General features: G+C 47.6%; 1 long non-coding RNA gene across 1 annotated transcript; it reads right to left on the bottom strand.

The window, feature by feature from the left end:
• Positions 1–4,692: 4,692 nt before the first annotated feature.
• Positions 4,693–5,394, bottom strand: LOC131125313 (uncharacterized). Its single transcript, XR_013625760.1, has 3 exons — positions 5,210–5,394; positions 4,889–4,930; positions 4,693–4,800 (listed from the first exon to the last, which is right to left on the bottom strand). It is a non-coding gene; the product is annotated as an uncharacterized LOC131125313 (long non-coding RNA).
• Positions 5,395–15,675: the final 10,281 nt, after the last annotated feature.

The raw sequence follows: 15,675 nt of genomic DNA, 5'->3' as shown, positions 1-15,675 counted from the left end.
CATCCACTTGACAGTTGATTTTTTTTCTCTTACAGTGTGTCCCCACGTGGCATTGGTGGTTCACATTTGCTGCCAGCCAATCAGGGTGCGACACAGACGTCAAACAAGCAAAGAGACTCGCCTGCCACGCGGGCATGATTACCATTACCATTACCATCTATCAGGGATGGCAACTGAATTAAGAATCAATGCCAGAAACCTGCCACAGGATTTCAGATAATGTTTTGATGCAGACTGGTCATGATGCCTCTGAAGTTCACCAAAGCAGACCTGACTAAAGGTGACTACACTTCCAAAGTTCCCAGTGATGACTGAACCTCTCGCTCCTTGTGTTCCCCGAGAAACTCGGTCAGCTGCGGAATTGACGTACTCCAGCAAAGGAACCAAAATAGTTATGAGACTGAACCTTCTCTGTCAACTCTGTGATGGCTGGGGAATTAGCTCAAATGGTTGAGTGCTCGCTTTGCATGCGAGAGGGAGCGGGATCGATGCCTGCATTCTCCAAGAAGTCAAGTGCTTTTTTGTAGAAGAGATGTTGGGATCGGAAATGAGTCCAGGATGTGTCCCTCAGCATCAGACAAATACCCCAAACCTAATCCTGGCTACGTTCTCTCGACTAGTCTCTTGTCATGTAATAGTGAAGAAACCCAGTCCTTGATTTATTGTTCCCAAGTACCAAACACTAATCTGAGCCCCAATTTCTATGCCAAATACAGTATTGGTCTAACCCTAAACCCAGTCCACACTCCCTTCTCCAGTTGAGCACCTTATCTTCTTGTGTAGTACTTACCAGAAACTCAAGTCTATCATTTATTGACGGGTTTTATTCGTATTTATGTCGTCAGTCGCTTCAGAATGACAGCAGTTGGCAGATAGCGCTTATGAATGAGCCTAACCGTTCGACCGAGGACCAAGACAAATCCCATCTCCACTCAAAACCTGTCCAAATGTCAGTTACCTGACTGGGAGCACCAATATCTTTTTATTAATAAAATAAATTTGATTAGAGATCAGATGATAGATGTTGATGGTAGACTGTCAGATAAAGAACAATATTGTGTAGGATAAACTGTGTAGTTTTCAATTTAAGAGGATAAGTGTAGATGAGGTAGGAAAACTGTTGCATTCCATTAAAAGCGATAAGCCATGTGGTATTGATAATTACCAGAACCGGCACTTTCGGACAGGGGGTGGAGGAGATTCCTCCCTCTTCCTCTTCTTCTGCTGTTTTTCCTCCACCCTCTTTCTTGTATCATCGAGCTCTCGCTGGAAGAAGTCTGTTTGACTGAACTCTTGAAACGGCATCTTGGGGTTTGTCAGACCTTCTGCACCATATTTTTGGAACACTTTTGTGGAGCAATAAAAGTATCTGACAGGGCCCCGCTGATAGAAGTCATGTATTGATGTCCCATCCCCTTGATATTTTGATTTTGGTTGACCACAGCACAGACATGTTTTTGTTTGAGTTTTTTTTGACACGGGAGGTGGTTGCTCCTGCTTCAATGGGGTATGAGCAGGTGGTGGTGGTGGTGGTGATGGTGGAATGACCATAGCTGCAGGCAGTGTCACGACAGGCACAGCAGAGGTAGTGCTGAGCAACTGCCAAAGCTGCTGTGTATGTTGCAGCTTCTCTGGGCTGGTATTTAGTGAAGATGATGTATTGACAAATTTACTGTTGTGTTTTATGTATTTGGAAATATGCAATTTTGATGTTGGATGCAGCATGCTGTTGGGGTCTTTGCTGGACTTGTGGACAAGAGTGCCATACTCCCGAACCACAAGCTTGATCATGTCCTCGTGCCCGCGGTGTTTATTAAGGAGCTCGTCAATTGCCGACTTCATTGGAGATGGCCAGCGCTTGTGGTCCAACACAAATACTCTCCCTCCAGTCTTCACTGGTCCAGTGCGGGCAGCAGTCGGAGAACATTGGATGGGCAATCTTCTTGTGGGCTCTAGGCAAAGAAAACCATGAGATACACATTTGTTATTTGGGTCAAACAAGATGCAACAAGGGGACACATGATTAGTTTAGATAAGTTTTTACCTGGCTCAGTAACAGAAGCTTTATTGTCCAAGTCAGATGCTGGGATAGGGGCCACATGACTAGACGTAGTCGCAGTAGCAGTTTGAAGAGGGTGAACAGAGTGGGGAACAAAGCTGAAAAGCCTGGTGGGAGGTGTGGAGGAAGGCTGCACTGGGTCTGCTCCCTGATCAGACAGGATGCCTGGAGAAGGAGCACTTGTGGCGTGGCCGGGGTCCTTCTTGGTTTTATGTTTGTCCCAGTCTAAAGGGACCGGACAACATTCTGGCTCCCTATACTCCAGGCCAAACCTCTCCCCGGTGTCTTCAGCTGCCAGACGAAGAGCAGGGTACTTTTCTTCGCCAAAGACCCGTCTGGAAACAGCATTCAGGGAGCATATCAGTGCAGGGTCGAAAACAGGCGGGAGAGAAACGCCTGGCAGTTTCAGGTCCAGCAGACGCTGATAATTCCAGCGACACACTCCTGTCATGGCCTGGGCCTGGAACAGCTCTGGGGAGACCTGCGTGCCGGTCACCCATTTGGCCTGGTGGAAGTGGTAGCCCTCCTGCTGCGATGTGCCTCTGATGGGGATCCAGACGGGGACTGCTGCACGCTCACCTGGCACGTGGTTTAACTGTATCGTTCCTCCATGGCGGTACAGTATGCCCCCTTCCACCTCAGGATCACTGAGGCAACCGCGCAGAATGTGGACTCGTTGGATCCTCCATCTCTTTAGCATGGAGGGCTTATAAAGAGGGATGCCATTCGGATCTGTGGTCAGGTGAAAGTGCTTCAACACCCCTTCCACTCTGAATAAGCATCCCGGGTGGAGGAATCTTTACCCTGCAGTGCTCACGAATATGCTGCTTGGTGGGATTTGCAGGCTGGATGCCACAGAAGACGTATGCATCCTGGAGCCTCTGCAGGTCTTCCTGGTCCACCACAGAGAAGGCAGCTGACAGGAACTGTGCGAAGGTGCCGTATAACGGGTGATGTTCTGAGGCACACTCACGAAGAAGCCGTTGCATACAGTGGAACAAGTCCAGCTTGATGACGATACTGTTGTTGTAAGAGGTTCTTGATGCACATGTATTTAACAGGTTCCCAGATGTGGCCTCAGTAACAATTGCATCAGTTGTTTGCCAGGCATCCCAGTTGAGATGTTCCTCCGCAGAAGACTCTGCAACCCTGAACGGTGCGCAGCAATCTCTGAGAAACACAAATAGCATATGAAATAATGACATTTAATAGAGTTAAGTTTTGATTAAACATTTCTGTTTAAAGTGATGAAGTCTCACCTGTCAACCCACTGAAACTGTGCTTTCTCAATGCCAGCCCTGTTGTAGCGGTTTGAGAGACCCTCATACATCGGCCGCAGGGTTTTGTCCGTCTCAGACTGCACCATGACCCAGGACAGGATCATCCAGTTCTCATTCATCACAGCGTATGACGACATGACACCAGATGAAAAGGTGACTTTCTTGGCCACTTTCCGGGTGTGGTCTGAGCGGAGAGCCTGTCCAAAGGTACCCTGCAGCATCCGCTGAATGGTGTCCTTCTGGTTCCGGAACTCATGCAGCAAGCAGTCGGTGAGGTAGTGGGCAGACACAGAGACCCCGTTCCAGCCATCAGCATCACTGTAGCCCCCAAAAGGCTCCGGTTTTCGCTCCTGCCGAAGGAACTGAGTGATGGTCTTTTGGCCGCCATAAGTTCCTGCCTCTCCATCCATCACATTCTGGCAGCACAAGAGATAGGCCAGGTTGGCACGCTCATACTTGAGATGCAACATCTCGTTGACCTGATTTGCCATGTCTGTGGGTGATTTTCCAGTCCGTCTCAACTCATCCAGTACTGACTTACAGATGGCCTTCTTGTAAGTCAGTAACGCTGGCAACAGATTGGTAAACCTCTTGGGAAGCTTTTCCAGCCAGAGCGGGTTGTCGGAATACCACCTGCTATTGCAGCTCTTACAGCACAGCCGGGAGGAGAGCAGGTAGTATTGTCCAGTGAGGCCCACAATCACTCGCGGTCTCCCGACTCCAGCAGAGACAACACGTGGCTGAGAACAGTCACCAGAGCACGGCAGGGTGTAGTTGTTTTTTAGCCGCCCCATCAAGTAGTCATTTTCCGGCTTCCAGACGAAAAAAGGGGTGAAGATGAAAATACTTTGGGGACGGCAGATCATAAATACTGTCAATCAGTTCAGGCTGGGGAGGTAAGCGCCACAGGGAGAAGGTTTTCATAGGGTTGTTGACAGGGCGGGAGCCTGGCCACAGACCCATGGACTCCAGTTCCAACTTCATCCATATTTTCTGCTGGTGTGTGCAGTTCCACTTATTGACCTCCTGGTCAAATGACAGAAACTGTTGAGGTGGAGGCCTGTTGATATCAGCCGCAGGTGGGACTGCCGTAGGTGGGACTGGTGGTTGGTCTAGTTGGAAACAGACATGCACATGTCAATTTTGACACCCTTTTTAATGTGACACTATACTGCTGTGTTACTTACTGTGGGGTCTCTGTGCAGACTGTGGCTCTGATGCAGATAGAGTGGAGGCTACAGGACTCCCAGGAGCACATGCAGTTTCTAAAATGAAACCAAATTACATGTACACTGTGTTAATATTATATTAATATCAGGTGCAGTCAGTCACATAGAAAGATTAATCACTCACCTGGGGCTGGCTGTGAGGTCTCTTCTTTGGTCTTTGTTTTCTCTGGTAGCAGAAACATCAACTCCCGTGGGAAAGGCACTGGAATCTTTGGAGGCAGCACAGCTGGTGCTACACAAGGAAAGAGGCGGTGGTGCATTTTACCGTGAGTATAAATCAGTTTGGATTGAAATGGTCAAACATCACTTAAAGCCTTTACCATCTTCTGGTGCATCTGGGCCAGTCGGTGCATGTTCTGTGTCTAAAACCGGAGAAAACGTGATGAAAGACTGATTGATTGAAATATTGGCGTTTCAGGGGTATTAGTAGAGTCACTCACAACAAACTGCCATTTGCTACTTCAACTACTTGGTTTGGCTTTTTAAAGAATTAAATAGACCTTTTTGTGATGGTCTAGTCCAACCTGAACTAGAGCAGGAGAAGCACAATGGCTCACTGCAAACACATGCTTCCGGCGTTAGTGAGCAAACATCATTCACCATTTCATCCATTCAAAAGAATGTATTCAAATTATACTTACCCTCTCGTAGGCTGTATCAATTCATAGTCAGTCACTTGGACTGTAGGTAGAACACACATGAAAGGAACAAAAGTAGAACGTGACGAGAACACATGCAATCACAAAATGCCCTTTGAGGTCGGTCATTATTTAAGAACTTCGCCCTGGACCTGAAAACCGTAGCAGCTCTAATGTTGGTGGAGCAGATCCACACGTAGAAAACACATAGAAACTAGAGTGATTTACTTTATACAAAACACATAGAAACTAGAGTGATTTACTTTATACAAAACACATAGACAAGGCTAGGAAAGTAAAAGAGCCTAACATGTACATATCCATAAACTGCACATACTGAGTATATCTGGAGAGATGCTGAGCATGGCTTTCTCCAGCTCTTCGTCTTCGTCCTTAGCTATAAAGAAAAGAGTGGTAATATAGTTATTCAACAGTAATAAAATGGTCCAATGCATACATATGCAATGCAGTGTAACTTTAAAAACACTCACCCGTGCTCTCAGCAAAGGTTGTGGTGGAACAGGTGGAGGCGATGGTAAAAGAGGTGGAGGGCTGCTGTTGCTGCTGTTGCTGCTTCTGCAGGCACTGTTGCAGTTTGTGCATTTTTGTACCCGTTGCGCACTTTCTTCTTAAGATGAAGGCTGCATAGCCATCATCCCTGCTCTCCCAAATCTCCCTCCAGGTGTTACTGCCGCGTGCGCCAAATCCAACCAGCTGGTCATCCTCTGCTGCTGGGGCGGGCACAGATGTTTTTAGGGACTCATACTCAAGAAGAGTATTAATTTCCTTGAAGCTGAGGGCAAGGAATGACAGAAGGCTGTCCTTGCTATGCCCCTCAGCCACCAGCACTCCTGCAGCCTCCTCTCTCTGTTGGCTTTGGATGAGATACACAGTGTATCCCATGTCATTCTCCAGGAGCCAGCGGAAGGACATCCCCTTGTACTTCCCAAACTGCAGGATGTACTCGCCCAGTACTTCAGTTTGGTCTGTAGCATCTCTCCCTCTCTGACGGACCACTGCAAGGGCATTTTGCCTTACAACCTCCTGCTGTGCAACAGGAGACTTGTCCCTCCTCGACGGGTTGTCCTTAATTTGCCTGGCCTCCTCGGTGGGATCCTGCAGCAGGAATCCCAGTGGGCCCTTGCGGAAGACCACACTGATTCGCCCGGGGAAAAACAATCTCTTCATTTTTTCTCTACAGTGACAGAAATAATGAAATAATATAATGTATTATTATCCAAAACCATGAATACAAGTACAGGTTACAGTATGTGATAGCAACATGTATGAAATATGTGTATTGTTGTCATATATGAGCTTTTCCAAGAACATTTACAGACTACAACAATGTCTATAAACTATCATCCATACTTAAATGGTATCGCAACAACTACATTCATGTTTGTTTGTTGACTTTCTTTGTTCACTTTACAATAGCTCATAAGAGTTTAATTTAACAGATGACATGTACTTATCCATGAACAACTATAACATTGTACTTACAAAAAAACATAAGTCTTATGAGCTATCATTATATTTGTCCAAATAACTGTCGCTAATGCATATAATAGGTATACGGGGTCGGAAAATAGCGAACAATAGTGCCACAAACCCACGTAGAGAAACATGAAAGCAATTTAAACACTATACAGAACAGTTCAAAGACTAAATATTTAAACAGAACAGTTCAAAGACAAAATATTTTTCTGTAGCCTGAAATGCAAAAGACAATATATTTTTTTACTGTAGTTTACCGTGTTTTTGTCGCGTCGTCTCGTCGCTCGCTCGGAAAAAGCAATTGTGCTGTGTTACCTGAAGTTCAGGATGGATGTGGTGGGTGGAGGGAGCAGAAGCGACCACAGCGCCACTCCTGGACAAATGCATATTACATCCATAGTGGATAGTGGGGATGAACGCCACAGCGCCACCCCCGGACAAAAGTATATTGCATTCATAGTGGCCTTTCGCTCTCATTGGAAATGAATGGGGAAAGTTTAGCACGTTTCAGCTGAACTATCGACGCCGGCCGCGCAGGAGGCCCGGGTCCGATTCCCGGCCAATGCAGTATATCTCAGCTCATACCTTTCTTTAGAGCTCATGTTGAAAAAGTACAAAGGCTCTTTTCCTGCGAAAGGGCAGAATTCAAAGGGACCTGGTGATTCACCCATGCCACAGAGGAGAGAGAGGAGAAAGGAAAAAATAAAAGAAAGAAGAGCAAGTGTACAAGAGGTCGAACAACTGATAGATGTAGGGGAGAGAGATAACACGACACAAACAGACGGATCAAGGAGGGAAGTGGAACCGAGTTATTTGATGGATGACACACATGGGGAAGACCTGGTTACGACACCCACGTTACCTCCGATAGGTAGTGGAAGAAGAGTCGACATATACACAGAGATGATGGAAGAACAGAATATGGAATTGGAATTAGAGGATACAGAGAGCACTCCGGATTCGGAATCAGCGAGAGAGGAAGACACTCAGGAATCCGAGGAAGAAGAGGATTGTGCACCCACCCCGGAATGGCCGAGATTCGGAGTAACGAGACATGCAAATACCAACCGAAAAAACACACAATGGGAAATGACAGTCAACAAACGGTGGTTGATTTTGGGAGACTCGAATCTGTCCAGGTTCCCACAACACACTCTCCCGAATTTGCAGATAGATACCTTCCCGGGGGCCACATTTTGCAATGCCGAACTATTGATGGCGAAGGCGAAGGTGGTGGGGATAGTGGAGAAAGTAGTGTTGTCAGCTGGAATCAACTGCAAAGACAAAAATGTCAGGGCCACAGCCTGCAAACAATTGCAGGGTGCGTTCAAGGAAGCCAAGAAACGGTTTCCACATGCAGATATCTGGATCCCGTTGATCAACTTCTCCACCGACCTCCAGGAAGAGCATCAGGGGGTACTGTTGCAGATGAACGAGCATATTTCCCAGCATATGCCCTTCACCCCCCTACTGCAGGAGGTGCATTTTGAGACAGTGAGGGATTGCATTCACTGGATCGATTTGACAGCATTACACATGCTGGAAAATTGGATCGATTATTTAAACTTGTGTCCCCCTTAAACCTTGAAGGGAGGGGGATACCGGAGACACAGCCCAGAGGGGCGGAGAATGTAGTGGTTTTGACCAAGGATTTCTACCCTACGGAGGCACACTTAAAATTATTAGGCAAGGGGTTGACATTCGTACCTACAATTGACTTATACAAAAATCGAAAAATTCAAAGGAAATTGGACGTACAGGATTACCACCGGAAATGTAGAATTATGGAATATTTTGATGGTAGGGCGGAGCAGGAACGACGACCGTTCTCGGGGCCGTCCACTTGGTTGCCACCCCCGGAAATGATGTCACCGGAACTAAAAGCACTGATTGAGGGTGACCAAAAAGATCTGGCACGTTTCGGATGGACACGACAAGAGAGACCAAATATCCCCCAGGCCGAGGTAAAGGCGTTAAGGGAATTGATGTCTCACAAACATAATAATAAAACCGGCAGATAAAGGAAGTTTGGTAGTAATTATGGGACGAGAACAATACATTCAAGAAGTTTATCGACAATTAAAGGATCAGGAATACTATAAAAAATTAGACGGCCTGATTTATTTGGAAACCATCCTAATGGTTCAAAGAATTATGATGGAATTGTATTGAAAAAAAAATTATTACGGCCAAAGAAATTATCTAATTGGAACCGGGGAACCGAGGGCAAGGAGATTTTATATTTTACCCAAAATTCATAAAAAGCCAGAACAATGGAATCTGCCGTTTGTGACTCCACCAGGCAGGCCTATCGTTTCTGATTGCGGAAGCGAGACCTACGGAACAGCGCAATACATTGACCATTTTTTTAACCCTTTATCGACCAAACACCTGGCGTATGTCAAAGACACTTAGCATTTCATCGAATTAGTTAAAAACTTTAAAATCCCAGTGAATTAATTTTTCTTTTCCCTTGACGTTAACAACATGTACACGAACGTAGACACGAAAGCCGGACTATCAGCAGTCAAATACATATTTAATAAATACCCAGATAGGAGAAGACCGGACGAGGCCATTTTGGAATTATTGGAAATAAATTTAACCCGGAACGACTTTGAATTCAACTCTGAACTTTATTTGCAAATTAAGGGAACGGCGATGCGGAAAAGGTTCTCCCCTGCATATGAAAACTTTTATATGGCCACGTGGGAGGAGGAGGCCTTAGGAAAATGCCCGATACGGCCGTACACTATTTAAGGTATTTGGACGATATATGGGGCATTTGGTCGGGATCAAGGGAAGACTTTCTAAAATTCATAGACATTCTAAATTTACACAATCCCTCCATAAAATTAAAATACAAAATCAATGACAATTCAATCAATTTTTTGGACACCACGGTGTATAAGGGACCCAAATTCTGGACAAACAATACATTGGACATTAAAGTTTTCTTTAAAGAAACGGACATGCACGCACTTCTGTTCAAGAATAGTTTTCACCCAAAACATACCTTTAGAGGCATAGTTAAATCCCAACTGTTACAATTTGACCGTATTTGTACACAGGAGGAGGATTTTTGGGAAACAGTAAGGATTCTATTTAAGACATTAAGACAAAGAGGGCATAGAAGGCCAATGTTGCAACATTGTCTGAAGACTTTCAGGGACAGAACAAGAAAGTATGATACAAGAGGCATCCCGATAATTACCTTTTTTTCCACGGCAAGTAGGGTAATCACCTCAATAATAAAGAAAAACTACAAAGAGAAAATTGGGAACATGGATGCCTGGTGAAGATATACCCCCATCAGAGCCTACACAAAAAACACAAAAGCCTCAGATATATGTTGGTCAACGCAAGACTAAAGCCATTCCGGAAAGACAGCAAGGAACCCGCACTTTGGGGACATCCAATTGTGTATATGTATTATTTTGTGCCAGATGTAAAAAACAATATGTCGGCGAGACCAAAAAATCATTCAAAACCAGAATGTGGCAACATAGATATAATATTAAAAACAAAAAAGCAATGGATAAGCCATTGGTTCGGCATTTTGGACGACATGGGTTAAGGGAAATCCGAGTTGCGGGGTTGCAAAGTAATTTGGGATGGGAAGACAGGGATAGAAAAAGGGCAGAAAGGAATTGGATTCAGAATCTGGGGACTAAAATGCCGGGGGGACTAAACAAAGCTTAAAAGGAAGAAAGGGTGGGAAGGAAGGTGGATGAACGGGAGGAGGAATGTGGGCCCTAGCCCCAACCCCTAACCCTAACCCTATCCACAACCCCAACCCTACCCCCAACCCTACCCCTAACCCTAACCCTACCCCCACTCCCAACCCTAACCCCAACCCCAACCCCAACCCCAACCCTAACCCAACTAACCCTAACCCTAACCTAACCCTAACCCTAACCCTAACCCTAACCCTAACCCTAACCCTAACTAACCCTACCCCCAACCCCAACCTAACCCTACCCCCAACCCTAAGCCTAACCCTTTTTTTGCTTATTTTATGTGTGTTGTCTATAGACTCTATCCACGTATACATCGGCATTACACCACTACACCCGACAGGACCTTGTGGACATCGGCTACCGACACAAACTGGCAGTTTGCAGAGACTTTCATCGTCGACACAACATCCCAGACGAACTAGCGAGACCACCGGGCGCTCCGTGGATTGTTGTCGGGTCTGGAAAGAGACGCAGGCGGCGTCGGGAGCGCAAGCAGAAGCGGGGTCGCAGGTCCGGCCTACTGCTACGGCTACAAAACAACCCACATACTAAGCCACCCCTGCCCAGTCTGTATCTCACCAACGCCAGATCCATTACCCACAAAACGGACGACCTGGAGTTACAGCTCGTGGGAAACCGCTACATTCGTGACTGTTGTGTCCTAATCATCACAGAGACCTGGCTCAAACCGACGATCCCCGATGCTAGCGTGCAGCTAGCTGCACTGAAAAGAGAAGCTCTCCAATTTCGTTGTACATCTTGTATAATGACAATAAAGGCCATTCCATTCCATTCATGGGGAAAGGGAAGGAAGGAAAAAGGGATGGATGAGTTGAAATGCAAGTTAAACAAGTTTGATTTAGACACCTTAAAGTTTGAGCGCAAGTTGGAAGTGCCTCACTTTGTATTTTGCTTTCGTTGGATCAACACCAGCTGCATTAGTTGAGTGAATTGATTAGTGGTGTGTTTGCCTGAAGAAGGCCCATTACAGCCGAAACGTCGCAAGGACACACCAACCAAGCCTGTTAAGGTCTCCTTTTGTTTCAGAACTTTGTTTACTTGTTTGTTTGTTTGTTTGCTTGCTTGTTTGTTTGTGTGTTTGTTTGTGTGTTTGTTTACTTGTTTATTTTAGTCTTTAAAATTAAAAAATGTCCCAAAAAATTAAAACATTCATATAAAAATCAAGAAAAATCACAAAACATAAAAAATAATAAAAATATATATACAAATTCATACCCAGTGTACCATCATGGACCCAAGGGAGGGGGGTTGGACACTGGTACAGCACGGGAGAAGTCGTGCCCGTGCCCACAGGAGGGACACATGACCGCAAAGGGCCATCTCCCAGTCCCGACAGGGGGGAGGTCCCAACTGGAGGGGGGCCAGAGTATTCTCTACTGCCCCCCCCAATAGAGGGGACAGGGGGGCTCAGCCCTACACGCCTAACCCTAACCCCTAACCCTAACCCTAACCCTAACCTAGCCCTCACCCTCACCCTAACCCTAGCCCTTGACCCTGCCCTCGCCCTAGCCCTAGCCCTAACCCCTTACCCTAACCCTAACCTCCAAATTAAAGGGACGGCCTTGGGCAAAAAATTCGCCCCAGCGTACGCCAATATCTTTATGGCCAATTGGGAGGAGGAAGTGCTCGCAAAATGTCAGAAAAAACCCATGCATTATTGGAGATATCTTGATGACATCTGGGGAATGTGGACCGGATCAAGAGAGGAATTTGAAAAATTTGTGGATATTTTGAACTCTCACGATCCTTCGATCAAACTTAAATGCAAATTGGACCCAAACTGAATTGATTTCCTGGACACAATCGTCTATAAAGGACCTATATTCGAAAGGAACCAGAGCTTAGACATTGAAGTACATTTCAAAATCACAGACACACATGCCCTATTGTTCAAGTCAAGTCTGCACCCCAAACATACATTCAGGGGAATCGTGAAGTCACAGCTCATCCGGTTCAAACGGATTTTTACCCAACAAACGGATTTTAAGGAAGCCGTGAAGACCCTCTTCGGGGCGCTACGAAAAAGGGGATATACGAGATCTTTTCTGAGACAGATTTTCAAAACATTCCAAATAGAAAAAGAAAGGGACCACAAGAAAATAATTCCCCTAATAACTTCATTTTCAACAACTAGCCAAATTATTAATAGAAAATTAAAAAACAACTTTGCAGAATTGATAGGAAATCAGGACATAATCCCAAATTCTAAAACAATTTCATCGCACAGGAGGAATAAAAATCAAAAGATATTTTGGTCAGGGCAAAAATACAATCATTGACAAGGGAGAAACCCCACAGCCTAGGAGACAAATTTTGTAGATTAAAATATGTCCAAAATAGGACGGATAAAACCCTAATTCATATCCCACAAAAATTTAGTCCACGGTCTTCTAATTGTGTCTACCTGATATTCTGTACGAGATCCGGAAAACAATATGTGGGTGAGACCAGGAACTCAATCGGTACCCGCATGACACAACATAAATTTAACATTAGGAACAAGAAAGATGTCCATAAACCGGTTACGGAACATTTCCTGTCTCATGGTTGGGACTCCGTGAGGGTTGCAGGACTTGAGAGGAACTTGATCTGGACCGAGGAGCAGAGGAAGAATGCTGAAAGAAGATGGAATACCTGCTACAGACAAGGAGCCCCCTAGGATTGAATTGAACATATGCGGAATAAAAACAACTGAATTCTTGAATCCAAAAATAATTGTAATTCACAAACAATTAGATAGAGCAAAATCAACAATTACTTCAAATAAGATACAATTAGATTGAACAGAAACAACTGAATTCATGTACAATTAGAATGATTTATGATACCTCTCAAATCACCGCTACCCTGTTCCCCATGTCCAAGACTTTTCGGCACACCTTGTGGGCTGCACCATCTTTTTGATGGTTGATTTGGCGCGGGGCTACCACCAGGTGCCCGTACATCCCGCCGACATCCCAAAGACGGCCGTCATTACACCTGGGCTGTTCGAATTTCTCCGGATGCCGTTTGGACTCAAGAACGCGGCCCAGTCCTTCCAGCGCCTCATGGACTCTGTGCTCAGAGACATGCCGTCCGTTTTCGTGTATTTGGGCGATGTCCTGGTGGCTCGTCCGCCTAAACAAGAGCACCTGCGTCACCTCCGAGAGCTGTTTTCGAGACTCTACAAGAATGGACTGATCATTAATCCAGCAAAGTGCGTCTTCGGTGTCCCATGTCCCCAGGGACTTCATTCTGGATGCCACCGCACCCTGGTCCGCTGCCCTACAGAGGTCCACCCTGCAGGAGGCTTTGGACACCTTTAAACCCATCCCTGCATCACACCACAGCACGGTGGACCCACATGTTCCCACTGCCCTGGGCACGGCACGTTTTGTGTTTGTCCGCCTCGACGCGCACCGTGGGCCTTTACGCCCACCCTATGACGGACCATACAGGGTGCTGGAGCACGGCAACAAGTATTTTGTTTTGGACATGGGTGGCCGACGGGAGACTGTCTCGGTGGACCGGCTGAAGGTTGCACTGGTGGACGACACCCAACCCCTGACACTGGCGGAGCCCCCTCGCCGGGGTAGGCCCCCGCTCTTTGGGCCAGGCGTGCCGACCCCCGCATGGAAAATCTTGTCCCCTTCACCACACCCTTCTCCCCTGCTGCAAGCAGTGCGCACACGGCAGGGCCGTGCGGTTGTCCCCGCACGCACCGACGATTTTGACTATGGGTGAATTCTGTGGGGGCTTGTGTAGTGGTAGGTTACCGGGACATAATTCACCCCAGAACGCTCGATAGGGGAGGGTTTGCCACCCGGAGGGGTGGGCGCAAGGGACGGGAGTTTTCCACTTTCTGTTGTGGTTGAGAGACGGATGTCACGCCCTGTGTGGGTTCGTGCGTGACAGTCTGTCTATGTTCCCTGTCTGGGCTATGGTTTCCCTTTTGAACACTCTGGTTTTGTATTGGACTTCCTGTTTTGCCTACTGCTACCTGAGTTGCCTTTTTCTGCTGCTGCTATTATAGCGAAAATAAATATTATTTACCTGCAATTGGTCTTGCTCTCTGCATCCTGGGGTCGCACCGCAACACAGACATGCCGTACCGTGACAGAATGATCCAACCAAGTGACGACGACCTTGCGGAGAGCAATTTTTGGACCTGGAAGCTCCTGAAGGCCAACGAGGACGAGGAGATGGCGATGCCGCCATGGGAGATGGAGGACTTGGTGCGCGGTTCAGACGACACGTTCGTCGCTACAGCGTGGCTGTATCCCGGACCCACCGACGACGCTCCAAACCCTTTGCGACGCCGACGCAAGCCCCAGCGCCACAGAGTGACGCCTAGCTCGTCTTCCCCTCCACGCCAAGTCGAGGTGCACCCGCCCTCATGCCCTGCCGGCTTCGACGAACCCGACGACGATCTCGCGGAGCTCGACTAATGGAATCAGCAGTTCTTCAAGGCAATGGAGCAGGAATGTGCAAGGTACACGCCGCAGGAGCTGGAGACCATGGTGTGGGGGCCGGACGGCACCCTAGTGCCCATGGCGTCGGTGTTCCCGGTACCCGCTGCACACCCTCCGACGCGGCGGCGTCGCCGGCGCACGGCACGTCGCCAAGAGGTGTGGCCGCCCTCTTCCGCCTCGCCATGTCACGCCACGGCACAGCTCAACCCTCTCGCTGTTGCCGAGTCGCAGCCCGTCGTGCATTCCCCGACGGCTTCCGTGCCAAGTAGCGAGGCGCCCCAGATTCCTCCAGTGCCCAAGCCACGCAGCCCCAGGTGTTTCCAAGACCCGGCTCCCGTGCCAAGCTGCGTGGCCTCTCAGATTCCTCCAGTGCCCAAGCCATGCAGCCCCAGGTGTTTCCTAGACTCGGCTCCCGTGCCAAGCTGCGTGGCCTCTCAGATTCTTCCAGTGCCCAAGCCACGCAGCCCCAGGTGTTTCCAAGACCCGGCTCCCGTGCCAAGCTGCGTGGCGTCACAGATTCCTCCAGTTCCCAAGCCACGCAGCCCCAGGGGTTTCCAAGACCCGGCTCCCGTGCCAAGCTGCGCGGCGTCCCTGATCCCGCCCGTGCCCAAGCCACGCAGCTTCAAGCCCAAACAAGTGGCTGCGGCCGGGACTGCTGACCTGGAAGAGCCAGTCACCCTCCTCCAAGCCTCCCTCCTCCCTTCCCTGGTTTCGGCTCCCTCTGATGACGGCGTCTGGGATCCGCCTTCGAGAGGGGGGG

This window comes from Doryrhamphus excisus, unplaced genomic scaffold (assembly GCF_037039965.1).
Source record: "Doryrhamphus excisus strain RoL-2023G ecotype Guam unplaced genomic scaffold, RoL_Dexc_Guam_v1.1 HiC_scaffold_24, whole genome shotgun sequence".
Classification (NCBI taxonomy): Eukaryota; Metazoa; Chordata; class Actinopteri; order Syngnathiformes; family Syngnathidae; genus Doryrhamphus; species Doryrhamphus excisus.
The sequence above is the reverse complement of the archived record's forward strand: the minus strand, read 5'-3'. Positions and strand labels throughout refer to the sequence as shown.